Below are 17,512 nucleotides of genomic sequence, written 5' to 3' on the forward strand. Positions count from 1 at the left end.
TTTTTTAACGGTCACAATAATACACTTATGCCTCCCATGTCATTTAGAAATATATCATACAGGCCTCAGAACACTCAGCATGTTGTATGGTGAGCTTGTGGCTCACAGAGTTGGGGTGTGCAGTGTTCAAGCTGATACTTGGAAGAGATAGTGAGTTCAAATCCAAACAGGAGGAGGTTGAATATAGGCACCTCTGAAATTTTTTACTACTTTTTTCCCGCAGTGGCAAAGAAATCTATCGTTTTTTCCTCTGAAAGTTCAACACAATGCAACCTTCCAAAATAGAATTCTGACATCAAGAATTCCGTCTATAGTACATTTGAGTGCACCTGTCATTTTCTCAGTCTCTGTGTATGCATGGAGCAAGATATAGGCTCATGGATTTAAGAATGAGAGGATATCATGAGACAGCAATCTCCACCTACGGCCATACTACCTTGACAGCGCCCGATCCCGTCAGATCTCGGAAGCTAAGCAGGGTGAGGCTTGATTAGTACTGGGTTGGGAGACTGCCTGGGAATACCAGGTGCTGTGGGTGTTTTTATTTTTTGCTTCCCTAATGAAAATATACATGGCATTCCTTGCAGCAAATGAAAATGTTTCATTTTTTACTACTTTTTTCCCGCAGTGGCAAAGAAATCTATCGTTTTTTCCTTTGAAAGTTCAACACAATGCAACCTTCCAAAATAGAATTCTGACATCAAGAATTCCGTCTATAGTACATTTGAGTGCACCTGTCATTTTCTCAGTCTCTGTGTATGCATGGAGCAAGATATAGGCTCATGGATTTAAGAATGAGAGGATATCATGAGACAGCAATCTCCACCTACGGCCATACTACCTTGACAGCGCCCGATCCCGTCAGATCTCGGAAGCTAAGCAGGGTGAGGCTTGATTAGTACTGGGTTGGGAGACTGCCTGGGAATACCAGGTGCTGTAGGGGTTTTTATTTTTCGCTTCCCTAATGAAAATATACATGGCATTCCTCGCAGCAAATGAAAATGTTTCATTTCTTGCTACTTTTTTCCCGCAGTGGCAAAGAAATCTATCGTTTTTTCCTCTGAAAGTTCAACACAATGCAACCTTCCAAAATAGAATTCTGACATCAAGAATTCCGTCTATAGTACATTTGAGTGCACCTGTCATTTTCTCAGTCTCTGTGTATGCATGGAGCAAGATATAGGCTCATGGATTTAAGAATGAGAGGATATCATGAGACAGCAATCTCCACCTACGGCCATACTACCTTGAAAGCGCCCGATCCCGTCAGATCTCGGAAGCTAAGCAGGGTGAGGCTTGATTAGTACTGGGTTGGGAGACTGCCTGGGAATACCAGGTGCTGTGGGTGTTTTTATTTTTTGCTTCCCTAATGAAAATATACATGGCATTCCTTGCAGCAAATGAAAATGTTTCATTTTTTACTACTTTTTTCCCGCAGTGGCAAAGAAATATATCGTTTTTTCCTCAGAAAGTTCAACACAATGCAACCTTCCAAAATAGAATTCTGACATCAAGAATTCCGTCTATAGTACATTTGAGTGCACCTGTCATTTTCTCAGTCTCTGTGTATGCATGGAGCAAGATATAGGCTCATGGATTTAAGAATGAGAGGATATCATGAGACAGCAATCTCCACCTACGGCCATACTACCTTGAAAGCGCCCGATCCCGTCAGATCTCGGAAGCTAAGCAGGGTGAGGCTTGATTAGTCCTGGGTTGGGAGACTGCCTGGGAATACCAGGTGCTGTAGGGGTTTTTATTTTTCGCTTCCCTAATGAAAATATACATGGCATTCCTCGCAGCAAATGAAAATGTTTCATTTCTTGCTACTTTTTTCCCGGAGTGGCAAAGAAATATATTGTTTTTTCCTCTGAAAGTTCAACACAATGCAACCTTCCAAAATAGAATTCTGACATCAAGAATTCCGTCTATAGTATATTTGAGTGCACCTGTCATTTTCTCAGTCTCTGATTTAATTTCTCCATTTAAGGTAATTCTTCAAGAATGTATTTTTTTAACGGTCACAATAATACACTTATGCCTCCCATGTCATTTAGAAATATATCATACAGGCCTCAGAACACTCAGCATGTTATATGGTGAGCTTGTGGCTCACAGAGTTGGGGTGTGCAGTGTTCAAGCTGATACTTGGAAGAGATAGTGAGTTCAAATCCAAACAGGAGGAGGTTGAATATAGGCACCTCTGAAATTTTTTACTACTTTTTTCCCGCAGTGGCAAAGAAATCTATCGTTTTTTCCTCTGAAAGTTCAACACAATGCAACCTTCCAAAATAGAATTCTGACATCAAGAATTCCGTCTATAGTACATTTGAGTGCACCTGTCATTTTCTCAGTCTCTGTGTATGCATGGAGCAAGATATAGGCTCATGGATTTAAGAATGAGAGGATATCATGAGACAGCAATCTCCACCTACGGCCATACTACCTTGACAGCGCCCGATCCCGTCAGATCTCGGAAGCTAAGCAGGGTGAGGCTTGATTAGTACTGGGTTGGGAGACTGCCTGGGAATACCAGGTGCTGTGGGTGTTTTTATTTTTTGCTTCCCTAATGAAAATATACATGGCATTCCTTGCAGCAAATGAAAATGTTTCATTTTTTACTACTTTTTTCCCGCAGTGGCAAAGAAATATATCGTTTTTTCCTCAGAAAGTTCAACACAATGCAACCTTCCAAAATAGAATTCTGACATCAAGAATTCCGTCTATAGTACATTTGAGTGCACCTGTCATTTTCTCAGTCTCTGTGTATGCATGGAGCAAGATATAGGCTCATGGATTTAAGAATGAGAGGATATCATGAGACAGCAATCTCCACCTACGGCCATACTACCTTGACAGCGCCCGATCCCGTCAGATCTCGGAAGTTAAGCAGGGTGAGGCTTGATTAGTACTGGATTTGGAGACTGCCTGGGAATACCAGGTGCTGTAGGGGTTTTTATTTTTCGCTTCCCTAATGAAAATATACATGGCATTCCTCGCAGCAAATGAAAATGTTTCATTTCTTGCTACTTTTTTCCCGCAGTGTCAAAGAAATCTATCGTTTTTTCCTCTGAAAGTTCAACACAATGCAACCTTCCAAAATAGAATTCTGACATCAAGAATTCCGTCTATAGTACATTTGAGTGCACCTGTCATTTTCTCAGTCTCTGTGTATGCATGGAGCAAGATATAGGCTCATGGATTTAAGAATGAGAGGATATCATGAGACAGCAATCTCCACCTACGGCCATACTACCTTGAAAGCGCCCGATCCCGTCAGATCTCGGAAGCTAAGCAGGGTGAGGCTTGATTAGTACTGGGTTGGGAGACTGCCTGGGAATACCAGGTGCTGTGGGTGTTTTTATTTTTTGCTTCCCTAATGAAAATATACATGGCATTCCTTGCAGCAAATGAAAATGTTTCATTTTTTACTACTTTTTTCCCGCAGTGGCAAAGAAATATATCGTTTTTTCCTCAGAAAGTTCAACACAATGCAACCTTCCAAAATAGAATTCTGACATCAAGAATTCCGTCTATAGTACATTTGAGTGCACCTGTCATTTTCTCAGTCTCTGTGTATGCATGGAGCAAGATATAGGCTCATGGATTTAAGAATGAGAGGATATCATGAGACAGCAATCTCCACCTACGGCCATACTACCTTGACAGCGCCCGATCCCGTCAGATCTCGGAAGCTAAGCAGGGTGAGGCTTGATTAGTACTGGGTTGGGAGACTGCCTGGGAATACCAGGTGCTGTAGGGGTTTTTATATTTCGCTTCCCTAATGAAAATATACATGGCATTCCTCGCAGCAAATGAAAATGTTTCATTTCTTGCTACTTTTTTCCCGCAGTGGCAAAGAAATCTATCGTTTTTTCCTCTGAAAGTTCAACACAATGCAACCTTCCAAAATAGAATTCTGACATCAAGAATTCCGTCTATAGTACATTTGAGTGCACCTGTCATTTTCTCAGTCTCTGTGTATGCATGGAGCAAGATATAGGCTCATGGATTTAAGAATGAGAGGATATCATGAGACAGCAATCTCCACCTACGGCCATACTACCTTGACAGCGCCCGATCCCGTCAGATCTCGGAAGCTAAGCAGGGTGAGGCTTGATTAGTACTGGGTTGGGAGACTGCCTGGGAATACCAGGTGCTGTGGGTGTTTTTATTTTTTGCTTCCCTAATGAAAATATACATGGCATTCCTTGCAGCAAATGAAAATGTTTCATTTTTTACTACTTTTTTCCCGCAGTGGCAAAGAAATATATCGTTTTTTCCTCAGAAAGTTCAACACAATGCAACCTTCCAAAATAGAATTCTGACATCAAGAATTCCGTCTATAGTACATTTGAGTGCACCTGTCATTTTCTCAGTCTCTGTGTATGCATGGAGCAAGATATAGGCTCATGGATTTAAGAATGAGAGGATATCATGAGACAGCAATCTCCACCTACGGCCATACTACCTTGACAGCGCCCGATCCCGTCAGATCTCGGAAGTTAAGCAGGGTGAGGCTTGATTAGTACTGGATTTGGAGACTGCCTGGGAATACCAGGTGCTGTAGGGGTTTTTATTTTTCGCTTCCCTAATGAAAATATACATGGCATTCCTCGCAGCAAATGAAAATGTTTCATTTCTTGCTACTTTTTTCCCGCAGTGTCAAAGAAATCTATCGTTTTTTCCTCTGAAAGTTCAACACAATGCAACCTTCCAAAATAGAATTCTGACATCAAGAATTCCGTCTATAGTACATTTGAGTGCACCTGTCATTTTCTCAGTCTCTGTGTATGCATGGAGCAAGATATAGGCTCATGGATTTAAGAATGAGAGGATATCATGAGACAGCAATCTCCACCTACGGCCATACTACCTTGAAAGCGCCCGATCCCGTCAGATCTCGGAAGCTAAGCAGGGTGAGGCTTGATTAGTACTGGGTTGGGAGACTGCCTGGGAATACCAGGTGCTGTGGGTGTTTTTATTTTTTGCTTCCCTAATGAAAATATACATGGCATTCCTTGCAGCAAATGAAAATGTTTCATTTTTTACTACTTTTTTCCCGCAGTGGCAAAGAAATATATCGTTTTTTCCTCAGAAAGTTCAACACAATGCAACCTTCCAAAATAGAATTCTGACATCAAGAATTCCGTCTATAGTACATTTGAGTGCACCTGTCATTTTCTCAGTCTCTGTGTATGCATGGAGCAAGATATAGGCTCATGGATTTAAGAATGAGAGGATATCATGAGACAGCAATCTCCACCTACGGCCATACTACCTTGACAGCGCCCGATCCCGTCAGATCTCGGAAGCTAAGCAGGGTGAGGCTTGATTAGTACTGGGTTGGGAGACTGCCTGGGAATACCAGGTGCTGTAGGGGTTTTTATATTTCGCTTCCCTAATGAAAATATACATGGCATTCCTCGCAGCAAATGAAAATGTTTCATTTCTTGCTACTTTTTTCCCGCAGTGGCAAAGAAATCTATCGTTTTTTCCTCTGAAAGTTCAACACAATGCAACCTTCCAAAATAGAATTCTGACATCAAGAATTCCGTCTATAGTACATTTGAGTGCACCTGTCATTTTCTCAGTCTCTGTGTATGCATGGAGCAAGATATAGGCTCATGGATTTAAGAATGAGAGGATATCATGAGACAGCAATCTCCACCTACGGCCATACTACCTTGACAGCGCCCGATCCCGTCAGATCTCGGAAGCTAAGCAGGGTGAGGCTTGATTAGTACTGGGTTGGGAGACTGCCTGGGAATACCAGGTGCTGTGGGTGTTTTTATTTTTTGCTTCCCTAATGAAAATATACATGGCATTCCTTGCAGCAAATGAAAATGTTTCATTTTTTACTACTTTTTTCCCGCAGTGGCAAAGAAATATATCGTTTTTTCCTCAGAAAGTTCAACACAATGCAACCTTCCAAAATAGAATTCTGACATCAAGAATTCCGTCTATAGTACATTTGAGTGCACCTGTCATTTTCTCAGTCTCTGTGTATGCATGGAGCAAGATATAGGCTCATGGATTTAAGAATGAGAGGATATCATGAGACAGCAATCTCCACCTACGGCCATACTACCTTGACAGCGCCCGATCCCGTCAGATCTCGGAAGTTAAGCAGGGTGAGGCTTGATTAGTACTGGATTTGGAGACTGCCTGGGAATACCAGGTGCTGTAGGGGTTTTTATTTTTCGCTTCCCTAATGAAAATATACATGGCATTCCTCGCAGCAAATGAAAATGTTTCATTTCTTGCTACTTTTTTCCCGCAGTGTCAAAGAAATCTATCGTTTTTTCCTCTGAAAGTTCAACACAATGCAACCTTCCAAAATAGAATTCTGACATCAAGAATTCCGTCTATAGTACATTTGAGTGCACCTGTCATTTTCTCAGTCTCTGTGTATGCATGGAGCAAGATATAGGCTCATGGATTTAAGAATGAGAGGATATCATGAGACAGCAATCTCCACCTACGGCCATACTACCTTGAAAGCGCCCGATCCCGTCAGATCTCGGAAGCTAAGCAGGGTGAGGCTTGATTAGTACTGGGTTGGGAGACTGCCTGGGAATACCAGGTGCTGTGGGTGTTTTTATTTTTTGCTTCCCTAATGAAAATATACATGGCATTCCTTGCAGCAAATGAAAATGTTTCATTTTTTACTACTTTTTTCCCGCAGTGGCAAAGAAATATATCGTTTTTTCCTCAGAAAGTTCAACACAATGCAACCTTCCAAAATAGAATTCTGACATCAAGAATTCCGTCTATAGTACATTTGAGTGCACCTGTCATTTTCTCAGTCTCTGTGTATGCATGGAGCAAGATATAGGCTCATGGATTTAAGAATGAGAGGATATCATGAGACAGCAATCTCCACCTACGGCCATACTACCTTGACAGCGCCCGATCCCGTCAGATCTCGGAAGTTAAGCAGGGTGAGGCTTGATTAGTACTGGATTTGGAGACTGCCTGGGAATACCAGGTGCTGTAGGGGTTTTTATTTTTCGCTTCCCTAATGAAAATATACATGGCATTCCTCGCAGCAAATGAAAATGTTTCATTTCTTGCTACTTTTTTCCCGCAGTGTCAAAGAAATCTATCGTTTTTTCCTCTGAAAGTTCAACACAATGCAACCTTCCAAAATAGAATTCTGACATCAAGAATTCCGTCTATAGTACATTTGAGTGCACCTGTCATTTTCTCAGTCTCTGTGTATGCATGGAGCAAGATATAGGCTCATGGATTTAAGAATGAGAGGATATCATGAGACAGCAATCTCCACCTACGGCCATACTACCTTGAAAGCGCCCGATCCCGTCAGATCTCGGAAGCTAAGCAGGGTGAGGCTTGATTAGTACTGGGTTGGGAGACTGCCTGGGAATACCAGGTGCTGTGGGTGTTTTTATTTTTTGCTTCCCTAATGAAAATATACATGGCATTCCTTGCAGCAAATGAAAATGTTTCATTTTTTACTACTTTTTTCCCGCAGTGGCAAAGAAATATATCGTTTTTTCCTCAGAAAGTTCAACACAATGCAACCTTCCAAAATAGAATTCTGACATCAAGAATTCCGTCTATAGTACATTTGAGTGCACCTGTCATTTTCTCAGTCTCTGTGTATGCATGGAGCAAGATATAGGCTCATGGATTTAAGAATGAGAGGATATCATGAGACAGCAATCTCCACCTACGGCCATACTACCTTGACAGCGCCCGATCCCGTCAGATCTCGGAAGCTAAGCAGGGTGAGGCTTGATTAGTACTGGGTTGGGAGACTGCCTGGGAATACCAGGTGCTGTAGGGGTTTTTATTTTTCGCTTCCCTAATGAAAATATACATGGCATTCTTCGCAGCAAATGAAAATGTTTCATCTCTTGCTACTTTTTTCCCGCAGTGGCAAAGAAATATATCGTTTTTTCCTCTGAAAGTTCAACACAATGCAACCTTCCAAAATAGAATTCTGACATCAAGATTTCCGTCTATAGTACATTTGAGTGCACCTGTCATTTTCTCAGTCTCTGTGTATGCATGGAGCAAGATATAGGCTCATGGATTTAAGAATGAGAGGATATCATGAGACAGCAATCTCCACCTACGGCCATACTACCTTGAAAGCGCCCGATCCCGTCAGATCTCGGAAGCTAAGCAGGGTGAGGCTTGATTAGTACTGGGTTGGGAGACTGCCTGGGAATACCAGGTGCTGTGGGTGTTTTTATTTTTTGCTTCCCTAATGAAAATATACATGGCATTCCTTGCAGCAAATGAAAATGTTTCATTTTTTACTACTTTTTTCCCGCAGTGGCAAAGAAATCTATCGTTTTTTCCTCTGAAAGTTCAACACAATGCAACCTTCCAAAATAGAATTCTGACATCAAGAATTCCGTCTATAGTACATTTGAGTGCACCTGTCATTTTCTCAGTCTCTGTGTATGCATGGAGCAAGATATAGGCTCATGGATTTAAGAATGAGAGGATATCATGAGACAGCAATCTCCACCTACGGCCATACTACCTTGACAGCGCCCGATCCCGTCAGATCTCGGAAGCTAAGCAGGGTGAGGCTTGATTAGTACTGGGTTGGGAGACTGCCTGGGAATACCAGGTGCTGTGGGTGTTTTTATTTTTTGCTTCCCTAATGAAAATATACATGGCATTCCTTGCAGCAAATGAAAATGTTTCATTTTTTACTACTTTTTTCCCGCAGTGGCAAAGAAATATATCGTTTTTTCCTCAGAAAGTTCAACACAATGCAACCTTCCAAAATAGAATTCTGACATCAAGAATTCCGTCTATAGTACATTTGAGTGCACCTGTCATTTTCTCAGTCTCTGTGTATGCATGGAGCAAGATATAGGCTCATGGATTTAAGAATGAGAGGATATCATGAGACAGCAATCTCCACCTACGGCCATACTACCTTGACAGCGCCCGATCCCGTCAGATCTCGGAAGTTAAGCAGGGTGAGGCTTGATTAGTACTGGATTTGGAGACTGCCTGGGAATACCAGGTGCTGTAGGGGTTTTTATTTTTCGCTTCCCTAATGAAAATATACATGGCATTCCTCGCAGCAAATGAAAATGTTTCATTTCTTGCTACTTTTTTCCCGCAGTGTCAAAGAAATCTATCGTTTTTTCCTCTGAAAGTTCAACACAATGCAACCTTCCAAAATAGAATTCTGACATCAAGAATTCCGTCTATAGTACATTTGAGTGCACCTGTCATTTTCTCAGTCTCTGTGTATGCATGGAGCAAGATATAGGCTCATGGATTTAAGAATGAGAGGATATCATGAGACAGCAATCTCCACCTACGGCCATACTACCTTGAAAGCGCCCGATCCCGTCAGATCTCGGAAGCTAAGCAGGGTGAGGCTTGATTAGTACTGGGTTGGGAGACTGCCTGGGAATACCAGGTGCTGTGGGTGTTTTTATTTTTTGCTTCCCTAATGAAAATATACATGGCATTCCTTGCAGCAAATGAAAATGTTTCATTTTTTACTACTTTTTTCCCGCAGTGGCAAAGAAATATATCGTTTTTTCCTCAGAAAGTTCAACACAATGCAACCTTCCAAAATAGAATTCTGACATCAAGAATTCCGTCTATAGTACATTTGAGTGCACCTGTCATTTTCTCAGTCTCTGTGTATGCATGGAGCAAGATATAGGCTCATGGATTTAAGAATGAGAGGATATCATGAGACAGCAATCTCCACCTACGGCCATACTACCTTGACAGCGCCCGATCCCGTCAGATCTCGGAAGCTAAGCAGGGTGAGGCTTGATTAGTACTGGGTTGGGAGACTGCCTGGGAATACCAGGTGCTGTAGGGGTTTTTATATTTCGCTTCCCTAATGAAAATATACATGGCATTCCTCGCAGCAAATGAAAATGTTTCATTTCTTGCTACTTTTTTCCCGCAGTGGCAAAGAAATCTATCGTTTTTTCCTCTGAAAGTTCAACACAATGCAACCTTCCAAAATAGAATTCTGACATCAAGAATTCCGTCTATAGTACATTTGAGTGCACCTGTCATTTTCTCAGTCTCTGTGTATGCATGGAGCAAGATATAGGCTCATGGATTTAAGAATGAGAGGATATCATGAGACAGCAATCTCCACCTACGGCCATACTACCTTGACAGCGCCCGATCCCGTCAGATCTCGGAAGCTAAGCAGGGTGAGGCTTGATTAGTACTGGGTTGGGAGACTGCCTGGGAATACCAGGTGCTGTGGGTGTTTTTATTTTTTGCTTCCCTAATGAAAATATACATGGCATTCCTTGCAGCAAATGAAAATGTTTCATTTTTTACTACTTTTTTCCCGCAGTGGCAAAGAAATATATCGTTTTTTCCTCAGAAAGTTCAACACAATGCAACCTTCCAAAATAGAATTCTGACATCAAGAATTCCGTCTATAGTACATTTGAGTGCACCTGTCATTTTCTCAGTCTCTGTGTATGCATGGAGCAAGATATAGGCTCATGGATTTAAGAATGAGAGGATATCATGAGACAGCAATCTCCACCTACGGCCATACTACCTTGACAGCGCCCGATCCCGTCAGATCTCGGAAGTTAAGCAGGGTGAGGCTTGATTAGTACTGGATTTGGAGACTGCCTGGGAATACCAGGTGCTGTAGGGGTTTTTATTTTTCGCTTCCCTAATGAAAATATACATGGCATTCCTCGCAGCAAATGAAAATGTTTCATTTCTTGCTACTTTTTTCCCGCAGTGTCAAAGAAATCTATCGTTTTTTCCTCTGAAAGTTCAACACAATGCAACCTTCCAAAATAGAATTCTGACATCAAGAATTCCGTCTATAGTACATTTGAGTGCACCTGTCATTTTCTCAGTCTCTGTGTATGCATGGAGCAAGATATAGGCTCATGGATTTAAGAATGAGAGGATATCATGAGACAGCAATCTCCACCTACGGCCATACTACCTTGAAAGCGCCCGATCCCGTCAGATCTCGGAAGCTAAGCAGGGTGAGGCTTGATTAGTACTGGGTTGGGAGACTGCCTGGGAATACCAGGTGCTGTGGGTGTTTTTATTTTTTGCTTCCCTAATGAAAATATACATGGCATTCCTTGCAGCAAATGAAAATGTTTCATTTTTTACTACTTTTTTCCCGCAGTGGCAAAGAAATATATCGTTTTTTCCTCAGAAAGTTCAACACAATGCAACCTTCCAAAATAGAATTCTGACATCAAGAATTCCGTCTATAGTACATTTGAGTGCACCTGTCATTTTCTCAGTCTCTGTGTATGCATGGAGCAAGATATAGGCTCATGGATTTAAGAATGAGAGGATATCATGAGACAGCAATCTCCACCTACGGCCATACTACCTTGACAGCGCCCGATCCCGTCAGATCTCGGAAGCTAAGCAGGGTGAGGCTTGATTAGTACTGGGTTGGGAGACTGCCTGGGAATACCAGGTGCTGTAGGGGTTTTTATATTTCGCTTCCCTAATGAAAATATACATGGCATTCCTCGCAGCAAATGAAAATGTTTCATTTCTTGCTACTTTTTTCCCGCAGTGGCAAAGAAATCTATCGTTTTTTCCTCTGAAAGTTCAACACAATGCAACCTTCCAAAATAGAATTCTGACATCAAGAATTCCGTCTATAGTACATTTGAGTGCACCTGTCATTTTCTCAGTCTCTGTGTATGCATGGAGCAAGATATAGGCTCATGGATTTAAGAATGAGAGGATATCATGAGACAGCAATCTCCACCTACGGCCATACTACCTTGAAAGCGCCCGATCCCGTCAGATCTCGGAAGCTAAGCAGGGTGAGGCTTGATTAGTACTGGGTTGGGAGACTGCCTGGGAATACCAGGTGCTGTGGGTGTTTTTATTTTTTGCTTCCCTAATGAAAATATACATGGCATTCCTTGCAGCAAATGAAAATGTTTCATTGTTTACTACTTTTTTCCCGCAGTGGCAAAGAAATATATCGTTTTTTCCTCAGAAAGTTCAACACAATGCAACCTTCCAAAATAGAATTCTGACATCAAGAATTCCGTCTATAGTACATTTGAGTGCACCTGTCATTTTCTCAGTCTCTGTGTATGCATGGAGCAAGATATAGGCTCATGGATTTAAGAATGAGAGGATATCATGAGACAGCAATCTCCACCTACGGCCATACTACCTTGACAGCGCCCGATCCCGTCAGATCTCGGAAGCTAAGCAGGGTGAGGCTTGATTAGTACTGGGTTGGGAGACTGCCTGGGAATACCAGGTGCTGTAGGGGTTTTTATTTTTCGCTTCCCTAATGAAAATATACATGGCATTCCTCGCTGCAAATGAAAATGTTTCAATTCTTGCTACTTTTTTCCCGCAGTGGCAAAGAAATATATCGTTTTTTCCTCTGAAAGTTCAACACAATGCAACCTTCCAAAATAGAATTCTGACATCAAGAATTCCGTCTATAGTACATTTGAGTGCACCTGTCATTTTCTCAGTCTCTGTGTATGCATGGAGCAAGATATAGGCTCATGGATTTAAGAATGAGAGGATATCATGAGACAGCAATCTCCACCTACGGCCATACTACCTTGACAGCGCCCGATCCCGTCAGATCTCGGAAGCTAAGCAGGGTGAGGCTTGATTAGTACTGGGTTGGGAGACTGCCTGGGAATACCAGGTGCTGTAGGGGTTTTTATTTTTCGCTTCCCTAATGAAAATATACATGGCATTCCTCGCAGCAAATGAAAATGTTTCATTTCTTGCTACTTTTTTCCCGCAGTGGCAAAGAAATCTATCGTTTTTTCCTCTGAAAGTTCAACACAATGCAACCTTCCAAAATAGAATTCTGACATCAAGAATTCCGTCTATAGTACATTTGAGTGCACCTGTCATTTTCTCAGTCTCTGTGTATGCATGGAGCAAGATATAGGCTCATGGATTTAAGAATGAGAGGATATCATGAGACAGCAATCTCCACCTACGGCCATACTACCTTGACAGCGCCCGATCCCGTCAGATCTCGGAAGCTAAGCAGGGTGAGGCTTGATTAGTACTGGGTTGGGAGACTGCCTGGGAATACCAGGTGCTGTGGGTGTTTTTATTTTTTGCTTCCCTAATGAAAATATACATGGCATTCCTTGCAGCAAATGAAAATGTTTCATTTTTTACTACTTTTTTCCCGCAGTGGCAAAGAAATATATCGTTTTTTCCTCAGAAAGTTCAACACAATGCAACCTTCCAAAATAGAATTCTGACATCAAGAATTCCGTCTATAGTACATTTGAGTGCACCTGTCATTTTCTCAGTCTCTGTGTATGCATGGAGCAAGATATAGGCTCATGGATTTAAGAATGAGAGGATATCATGAGACAGCAATCTCCACCTACGGCCATACTACCTTGACAGCGCCCGATCCCGTCAGATCTCGGAAGTTAAGCAGGGTGAGGCTTGATTAGTACTGGATTTGGAGACTGCCTGGGAATACCAGGTGCTGTAGGGGTTTTTATTTTTCGCTTCCCTAATGAAAATATACATGGCATTCCTCGCAGCAAATGAAAATGTTTCATTTCTTGCTACTTTTTTCCCGCAGTGTCAAAGAAATCTATCGTTTTTTCCTCTGAAAGTTCAACACAATGCAACCTTCCAAAATAGAATTCTGACATCAAGAATTCCGTCTATAGTACATTTGAGTGCACCTGTCATTTTCTCAGTCTCTGTGTATGCATGGAGCAAGATATAGGCTCATGGATTTAAGAATGAGAGGATATCATGAGACAGCAATCTCCACCTACGGCCATACTACCTTGAAAGCGCCCGATCCCGTCAGATCTCGGAAGCTAAGCAGGGTGAGGCTTGATTAGTACTGGGTTGGGAGACTGCCTGGGAATACCAGGTGCTGTGGGTGTTTTTATTTTTTGCTTCCCTAATGAAAATATACATGGCATTCCTTGCAGCAAATGAAAATGTTTCATTTTTTACTACTTTTTTCCCGCAGTGGCAAAGAAATATATCGTTTTTTCCTCAGAAAGTTCAACACAATGCAACCTTCCAAAATAGAATTCTGACATCAAGAATTCCGTCTATAGTACATTTGAGTGCACCTGTCATTTTCTCAGTCTCTGTGTATGCATGGAGCAAGATATAGGCTCATGGATTTAAGAATGAGAGGATATCATGAGACAGCAATCTCCACCTACGGCCATACTACCTTGACAGCGCCCGATCCCGTCAGATCTCGGAAGCTAAGCAGGGTGAGGCTTGATTAGTACTGGGTTGGGAGACTGCCTGGGAATACCAGGTGCTGTAGGGGTTTTTATATTTCGCTTCCCTAATGAAAATATACATGGCATTCCTCGCAGCAAATGAAAATGTTTCATTTCTTGCTACTTTTTTCCCGCAGTGGCAAAGAAATCTATCGTTTTTTCCTCTGAAAGTTCAACACAATGCAACCTTCCAAAATAGAATTCTGACATCAAGAATTCCGTCTATAGTACATTTGAGTGCACCTGTCATTTTCTCAGTCTCTGTGTATGCATGGAGCAAGATATAGGCTCATGGATTTAAGAATGAGAGGATATCATGAGACAGCAATCTCCACCTACGGCCATACTACCTTGAAAGCGCCCGATCCCGTCAGATCTCGGAAGCTAAGCAGGGTGAGGCTTGATTAGTACTGGGTTGGGAGACTGCCTGGGAATACCAGGTGCTGTGGGTGTTTTTATTTTTTGCTTCCCTAATGAAAATATACATGGCATTCCTTGCAGCAAATGAAAATGTTTCATTTTTTACTACTTTTTTCCCGCAGTGGCAAAGAAATATATCGTTTTTTCCTCTGAAAGTTCAACACAATGCAACCTTCCAAAATAGAATTCTGACATCAAGAATTCCGTCTATAGTACATTTGAGTGCACCTGTCATTTTCTCAGTCTCTGTGTATGCATGGAGCAAGATATAGGCTCATGGATTTAAGAATGAGAGGATATCATGAGACAGCAATCTCCACCTACGGCCATACTACCTTGAAAGCGCCCGATCCCGTCAGATCTCGGAAGCTAAGCAGGGTGAGGCTTGATTAGTACTGGGTTGGGAGACTGCCTGGGAATACCAGGTGCTGTAGGGGTTTTTATTTTTCGCTTCCCTAATGAAAATATACATGGCATTCCTCGCAGCAAATGAAAATGTTTCATTTCTTGCTACTTTTTTCCCGGAGTGGCAAAGAAATATATTGTTTTTTCCTCTGAAAGTTCAACACAATGCAACCTTCCAAAATAGAATTCTGACATCAAGAATTCCGTCTATAGTATATTTGAGTGCACCTGTCATTTTCTCAGTCTCTGATTTAATTTCTCCATTTAAGGTAATTCTTCAAGAATGTATTTTTTTAACGGTCACAATAATACACTTATGCCTCCCATGTCATTTAGAAATATATCATACAGGCCTCAGAACACTCAGCATGTTATATGGTGAGCTTGTGGCTCACAGAGTTGGGGTGTGCAGTGTTCAAGCTGATACTTGGAAGAGATAGTGAGTTCAAATCCAAACAGGAGGAGGTTGAATATAGGCACCTCTGAAATTTTTTACTACTTTTTTCCCGCAGTGGCAAAGAAATCTATCGTTTTTTCCTTTGAAAGTTCAACACAATGCAACCTTCCAAAATAGAATTCTGACATCAAGAATTCCGTCTATAGTACATTTGAGTGCACCTGTCATTTTCTCAGTCTCTGTGTATGCATGGAGCAAGATATAGGCTCATGGATTTAAGAATGAGAGGATATCATGAGACAGCAATCTCCACCTACGGCCATACTACCTTGACAGCGCCCGATCCCGTCAGATCTCGGAAGCTAAGCAGGGTGAGGCTTGATTAGTACTGGGTTGGGAGACTGCCTGGGAATACCAGGTGCTGTAGGGGTTTTTATTTTTCGCTTCCCTAATGAAAATATACATGGCATTCCTCGCAGCAAATGAAAATGTTTCATTTCTTGCTACTTTTTTCCCGCAGTGGCAAAGAAATCTATCGTTTTTTCCTCTGAAAGTTCAACACAATGCAACCTTCCAAAATAGAATTCTGACATCAAGAATTCCGTCTATAGTACATTTGAGTGCACCTGTCATTTTCTCAGTCTCTGTGTATGCATGGAGCAAGATATAGGCTCATGGATTTAAGAATGAGAGGATATCATGAGACAGCAATCTCCACCTACGGCCATACTACCTTGAAAGCGCCCGATCCCGTCAGATCTCGGAAGCTAAGCAGGGTGAGGCTTGATTAGTACTGGGTTGGGAGACTGCCTGGGAATACCAGGTGCTGTGGGTGTTTTTATTTTTTGCTTCCCTAATGAAAATATACATGGCATTCCTTGCAGCAAATGAAAATGTTTCATTTTTTACTACTTTTTTCCCGCAGTGGCAAAGAAATATATCGTTTTTTCCTCAGAAAGTTCAACACAATGCAACCTTCCAAAATAGAATTCTGACATCAAGAATTCCGTCTATAGTACATTTGAGTGCACCTGTCATTTTCTCAGTCTCTGTGTATGCATGGAGCAAGATATAGGCTCATGGATTTAAGAATGAGAGGATATCATGAGACAGCAATCTCCACCTACGGCCATACTACCTTGAAAGCGCCCGATCCCGTCAGATCTCGGAAGCTAAGCAGGGTGAGGCTTGATTAGTCCTGGGTTGGGAGACTGCCTGGGAATACCAGGTGCTGTAGGGGTTTTTATTTTTCGCTTCCCTAATGAAAATATACATGGCATTCCTCGCAGCAAATGAAAATGTTTCATTTCTTGCTACTTTTTTCCCGGAGTGGCAAAGAAATATATTGTTTTTTCCTCTGAAAGTTCAACACAATGCAACCTTCCAAAATAGAATTCTGACATCAAGAATTCCGTCTATAGTATATTTGAGTGCACCTGTCATTTTCTCAGTCTCTGATTTAATTTCTCCATTTAAGGTAATTCTTCAAGAATGTATTTTTTTAACGGTCACAATAATACACTTATGCCTCCCATGTCATTTAGAAATATATCATACAGGCCTCAGAACACTCAGCATGTTATATGGTGAGCTTGTGGCTCACAGAGTTGGGGTGTGCAGTGTTCAAGCTGATACTTGGAAGAGATAGTGAGTTCAAATCCAAACAGGAGGAGGTTGAATATAGGCACCTCTGAAATTTTTTACTACTTTTTTCCCGCAGTGGCAAAGAAATCTATCGTTTTTTCCTTTGAAAGTTCAACACAATGCAACCTTCCAAAATAGAATTCTGACATCAAGAATTCCGTCTATAGTACATTTGAGTGCACCTGTCATTTTCTCAGTCTCTGTGTATGCATGGAGCAAGATATAGGCTCATGGATTTAAGAATGAGAGGATATCATGAGACAGCAATCTCCACCTACGGCCATACTACCTTGACAGCGCCCGATCCCGTCAGATCTCGGAAGCTAAGCAGGGTGAGGCTTGATTAGGACTGGGTTGGGAGACTGCCTGGGAATACCAGGTGCTGTAGGGGTTTTTATTT

At 41.8% G+C, this 17,512-nt stretch overlaps 39 non-coding genes and 1 pseudogene across 39 annotated transcripts; all 40 read left to right on the forward strand.

Annotated features, from left to right (window-relative positions):
- Nucleotides 1-419: 419 nt before the first annotated feature.
- Nucleotides 420-538, forward strand: LOC142478434 (5S ribosomal RNA). Its single transcript, XR_012793171.1, has one exon. It is a non-coding gene; the product is annotated as a 5S ribosomal RNA (ribosomal RNA).
- A 286-nt stretch (nt 539-824) lies between these two features.
- Nucleotides 825-943, forward strand: LOC142479076 (5S ribosomal RNA). The gene has a single exon (XR_012793807.1). It is a non-coding gene; the product is annotated as a 5S ribosomal RNA (ribosomal RNA).
- Nucleotides 944-1,229: 286 nt separating this feature from the next.
- Nucleotides 1,230-1,348, forward strand: LOC142479356 (5S ribosomal RNA). The gene has a single exon (XR_012794050.1). It is a non-coding gene; the product is annotated as a 5S ribosomal RNA (ribosomal RNA).
- Nucleotides 1,349-1,634: 286 nt separating this feature from the next.
- Nucleotides 1,635-1,753, forward strand: LOC142479186 (5S ribosomal RNA). The gene has a single exon (XR_012793917.1). It is a non-coding gene; the product is annotated as a 5S ribosomal RNA (ribosomal RNA).
- Nucleotides 1,754-2,429: 676 nt separating this feature from the next.
- LOC142478435 (5S ribosomal RNA) lies at nt 2,430-2,548 on the forward strand. Its single transcript, XR_012793172.1, has one exon. It is a non-coding gene; the product is annotated as a 5S ribosomal RNA (ribosomal RNA).
- A 286-nt stretch (nt 2,549-2,834) lies between these two features.
- LOC142479232 (5S ribosomal RNA) lies at nt 2,835-2,953 on the forward strand. The gene has a single exon (XR_012793962.1). It is a non-coding gene; the product is annotated as a 5S ribosomal RNA (ribosomal RNA).
- Nucleotides 2,954-3,239: 286 nt separating this feature from the next.
- On the forward strand, nt 3,240-3,358 carry LOC142479357 (5S ribosomal RNA). Its single transcript, XR_012794051.1, has one exon. It is a non-coding gene; the product is annotated as a 5S ribosomal RNA (ribosomal RNA).
- Nucleotides 3,359-3,644: 286 nt separating this feature from the next.
- LOC142479077 (5S ribosomal RNA) lies at nt 3,645-3,763 on the forward strand. Its single transcript, XR_012793808.1, has one exon. It is a non-coding gene; the product is annotated as a 5S ribosomal RNA (ribosomal RNA).
- Nucleotides 3,764-4,049: 286 nt separating this feature from the next.
- On the forward strand, nt 4,050-4,168 carry LOC142478436 (5S ribosomal RNA). Its single transcript, XR_012793173.1, has one exon. It is a non-coding gene; the product is annotated as a 5S ribosomal RNA (ribosomal RNA).
- Nucleotides 4,169-4,454: 286 nt separating this feature from the next.
- LOC142479233 (5S ribosomal RNA) lies at nt 4,455-4,573 on the forward strand. Its single transcript, XR_012793963.1, has one exon. It is a non-coding gene; the product is annotated as a 5S ribosomal RNA (ribosomal RNA).
- Nucleotides 4,574-4,859: 286 nt separating this feature from the next.
- On the forward strand, nt 4,860-4,978 carry LOC142479358 (5S ribosomal RNA). Its single transcript, XR_012794052.1, has one exon. It is a non-coding gene; the product is annotated as a 5S ribosomal RNA (ribosomal RNA).
- A 286-nt stretch (nt 4,979-5,264) lies between these two features.
- LOC142479078 (5S ribosomal RNA) lies at nt 5,265-5,383 on the forward strand. The gene has a single exon (XR_012793809.1). It is a non-coding gene; the product is annotated as a 5S ribosomal RNA (ribosomal RNA).
- A 286-nt stretch (nt 5,384-5,669) lies between these two features.
- On the forward strand, nt 5,670-5,788 carry LOC142478438 (5S ribosomal RNA). The gene has a single exon (XR_012793175.1). It is a non-coding gene; the product is annotated as a 5S ribosomal RNA (ribosomal RNA).
- Nucleotides 5,789-6,074: 286 nt separating this feature from the next.
- Nucleotides 6,075-6,193, forward strand: LOC142479234 (5S ribosomal RNA). The gene has a single exon (XR_012793964.1). It is a non-coding gene; the product is annotated as a 5S ribosomal RNA (ribosomal RNA).
- A 286-nt stretch (nt 6,194-6,479) lies between these two features.
- On the forward strand, nt 6,480-6,598 carry LOC142479359 (5S ribosomal RNA). Its single transcript, XR_012794053.1, has one exon. It is a non-coding gene; the product is annotated as a 5S ribosomal RNA (ribosomal RNA).
- Nucleotides 6,599-6,884: 286 nt separating this feature from the next.
- Nucleotides 6,885-7,003, forward strand: LOC142479235 (5S ribosomal RNA). Its single transcript, XR_012793965.1, has one exon. It is a non-coding gene; the product is annotated as a 5S ribosomal RNA (ribosomal RNA).
- A 286-nt stretch (nt 7,004-7,289) lies between these two features.
- LOC142479360 (5S ribosomal RNA) lies at nt 7,290-7,408 on the forward strand. Its single transcript, XR_012794054.1, has one exon. It is a non-coding gene; the product is annotated as a 5S ribosomal RNA (ribosomal RNA).
- A 286-nt stretch (nt 7,409-7,694) lies between these two features.
- Nucleotides 7,695-7,813, forward strand: LOC142479079 (5S ribosomal RNA). The gene has a single exon (XR_012793810.1). It is a non-coding gene; the product is annotated as a 5S ribosomal RNA (ribosomal RNA).
- A 286-nt stretch (nt 7,814-8,099) lies between these two features.
- Nucleotides 8,100-8,218, forward strand: LOC142479362 (5S ribosomal RNA). Its single transcript, XR_012794056.1, has one exon. It is a non-coding gene; the product is annotated as a 5S ribosomal RNA (ribosomal RNA).
- A 286-nt stretch (nt 8,219-8,504) lies between these two features.
- On the forward strand, nt 8,505-8,623 carry LOC142478439 (5S ribosomal RNA). Its single transcript, XR_012793176.1, has one exon. It is a non-coding gene; the product is annotated as a 5S ribosomal RNA (ribosomal RNA).
- Nucleotides 8,624-8,909: 286 nt separating this feature from the next.
- Nucleotides 8,910-9,028, forward strand: LOC142479236 (5S ribosomal RNA). Its single transcript, XR_012793966.1, has one exon. It is a non-coding gene; the product is annotated as a 5S ribosomal RNA (ribosomal RNA).
- A 286-nt stretch (nt 9,029-9,314) lies between these two features.
- Nucleotides 9,315-9,433, forward strand: LOC142479363 (5S ribosomal RNA). Its single transcript, XR_012794057.1, has one exon. It is a non-coding gene; the product is annotated as a 5S ribosomal RNA (ribosomal RNA).
- Nucleotides 9,434-9,719: 286 nt separating this feature from the next.
- LOC142479080 (5S ribosomal RNA) lies at nt 9,720-9,838 on the forward strand. Its single transcript, XR_012793811.1, has one exon. It is a non-coding gene; the product is annotated as a 5S ribosomal RNA (ribosomal RNA).
- A 286-nt stretch (nt 9,839-10,124) lies between these two features.
- Nucleotides 10,125-10,243, forward strand: LOC142478440 (5S ribosomal RNA). Its single transcript, XR_012793177.1, has one exon. It is a non-coding gene; the product is annotated as a 5S ribosomal RNA (ribosomal RNA).
- Nucleotides 10,244-10,529: 286 nt separating this feature from the next.
- Nucleotides 10,530-10,648, forward strand: LOC142479237 (5S ribosomal RNA). The gene has a single exon (XR_012793967.1). It is a non-coding gene; the product is annotated as a 5S ribosomal RNA (ribosomal RNA).
- Nucleotides 10,649-10,934: 286 nt separating this feature from the next.
- Nucleotides 10,935-11,053, forward strand: LOC142479364 (5S ribosomal RNA). The gene has a single exon (XR_012794058.1). It is a non-coding gene; the product is annotated as a 5S ribosomal RNA (ribosomal RNA).
- Nucleotides 11,054-11,339: 286 nt separating this feature from the next.
- Nucleotides 11,340-11,458, forward strand: LOC142479081 (5S ribosomal RNA). Its single transcript, XR_012793812.1, has one exon. It is a non-coding gene; the product is annotated as a 5S ribosomal RNA (ribosomal RNA).
- Nucleotides 11,459-11,744: 286 nt separating this feature from the next.
- LOC142479366 (5S ribosomal RNA) lies at nt 11,745-11,863 on the forward strand. The gene has a single exon (XR_012794059.1). It is a non-coding gene; the product is annotated as a 5S ribosomal RNA (ribosomal RNA).
- A 286-nt stretch (nt 11,864-12,149) lies between these two features.
- Nucleotides 12,150-12,268, forward strand: LOC142479082 (5S ribosomal RNA). The gene has a single exon (XR_012793813.1). It is a non-coding gene; the product is annotated as a 5S ribosomal RNA (ribosomal RNA).
- A 286-nt stretch (nt 12,269-12,554) lies between these two features.
- LOC142479084 (5S ribosomal RNA) lies at nt 12,555-12,673 on the forward strand. Its single transcript, XR_012793815.1, has one exon. It is a non-coding gene; the product is annotated as a 5S ribosomal RNA (ribosomal RNA).
- A 286-nt stretch (nt 12,674-12,959) lies between these two features.
- LOC142478441 (5S ribosomal RNA) lies at nt 12,960-13,078 on the forward strand. Its single transcript, XR_012793178.1, has one exon. It is a non-coding gene; the product is annotated as a 5S ribosomal RNA (ribosomal RNA).
- Nucleotides 13,079-13,364: 286 nt separating this feature from the next.
- On the forward strand, nt 13,365-13,483 carry LOC142479238 (5S ribosomal RNA). Its single transcript, XR_012793968.1, has one exon. It is a non-coding gene; the product is annotated as a 5S ribosomal RNA (ribosomal RNA).
- A 286-nt stretch (nt 13,484-13,769) lies between these two features.
- Nucleotides 13,770-13,888, forward strand: LOC142479367 (5S ribosomal RNA). Its single transcript, XR_012794060.1, has one exon. It is a non-coding gene; the product is annotated as a 5S ribosomal RNA (ribosomal RNA).
- A 286-nt stretch (nt 13,889-14,174) lies between these two features.
- On the forward strand, nt 14,175-14,293 carry LOC142479085 (5S ribosomal RNA). The gene has a single exon (XR_012793816.1). It is a non-coding gene; the product is annotated as a 5S ribosomal RNA (ribosomal RNA).
- A 286-nt stretch (nt 14,294-14,579) lies between these two features.
- Nucleotides 14,580-14,698, forward strand: LOC142479368 (5S ribosomal RNA). Its single transcript, XR_012794061.1, has one exon. It is a non-coding gene; the product is annotated as a 5S ribosomal RNA (ribosomal RNA).
- Nucleotides 14,699-14,984: 286 nt separating this feature from the next.
- LOC142479513 (5S ribosomal RNA) lies at nt 14,985-15,103 on the forward strand. Its single transcript, XR_012794201.1, has one exon. It is a non-coding gene; the product is annotated as a 5S ribosomal RNA (ribosomal RNA).
- A 676-nt stretch (nt 15,104-15,779) lies between these two features.
- On the forward strand, nt 15,780-15,898 carry LOC142479086 (5S ribosomal RNA). Its single transcript, XR_012793817.1, has one exon. It is a non-coding gene; the product is annotated as a 5S ribosomal RNA (ribosomal RNA).
- A 286-nt stretch (nt 15,899-16,184) lies between these two features.
- On the forward strand, nt 16,185-16,303 carry LOC142479369 (5S ribosomal RNA). Its single transcript, XR_012794062.1, has one exon. It is a non-coding gene; the product is annotated as a 5S ribosomal RNA (ribosomal RNA).
- Nucleotides 16,304-16,589: 286 nt separating this feature from the next.
- LOC142479187 (5S ribosomal RNA) lies at nt 16,590-16,708 on the forward strand. Its single transcript, XR_012793918.1, has one exon. It is a non-coding gene; the product is annotated as a 5S ribosomal RNA (ribosomal RNA).
- Nucleotides 16,709-17,384: 676 nt separating this feature from the next.
- Nucleotides 17,385-17,503, forward strand: LOC142479275 (5S ribosomal RNA; annotated as a pseudogene).
- The last annotated feature ends 9 nt before the right edge of the window (nt 17,504-17,512 follow it).

This window comes from Ascaphus truei, unplaced genomic scaffold, assembly GCF_040206685.1.
Source record: "Ascaphus truei isolate aAscTru1 unplaced genomic scaffold, aAscTru1.hap1 HAP1_SCAFFOLD_240, whole genome shotgun sequence".
Lineage (NCBI taxonomy): Eukaryota > Metazoa > Chordata > Amphibia > Anura > Ascaphidae > Ascaphus > Ascaphus truei.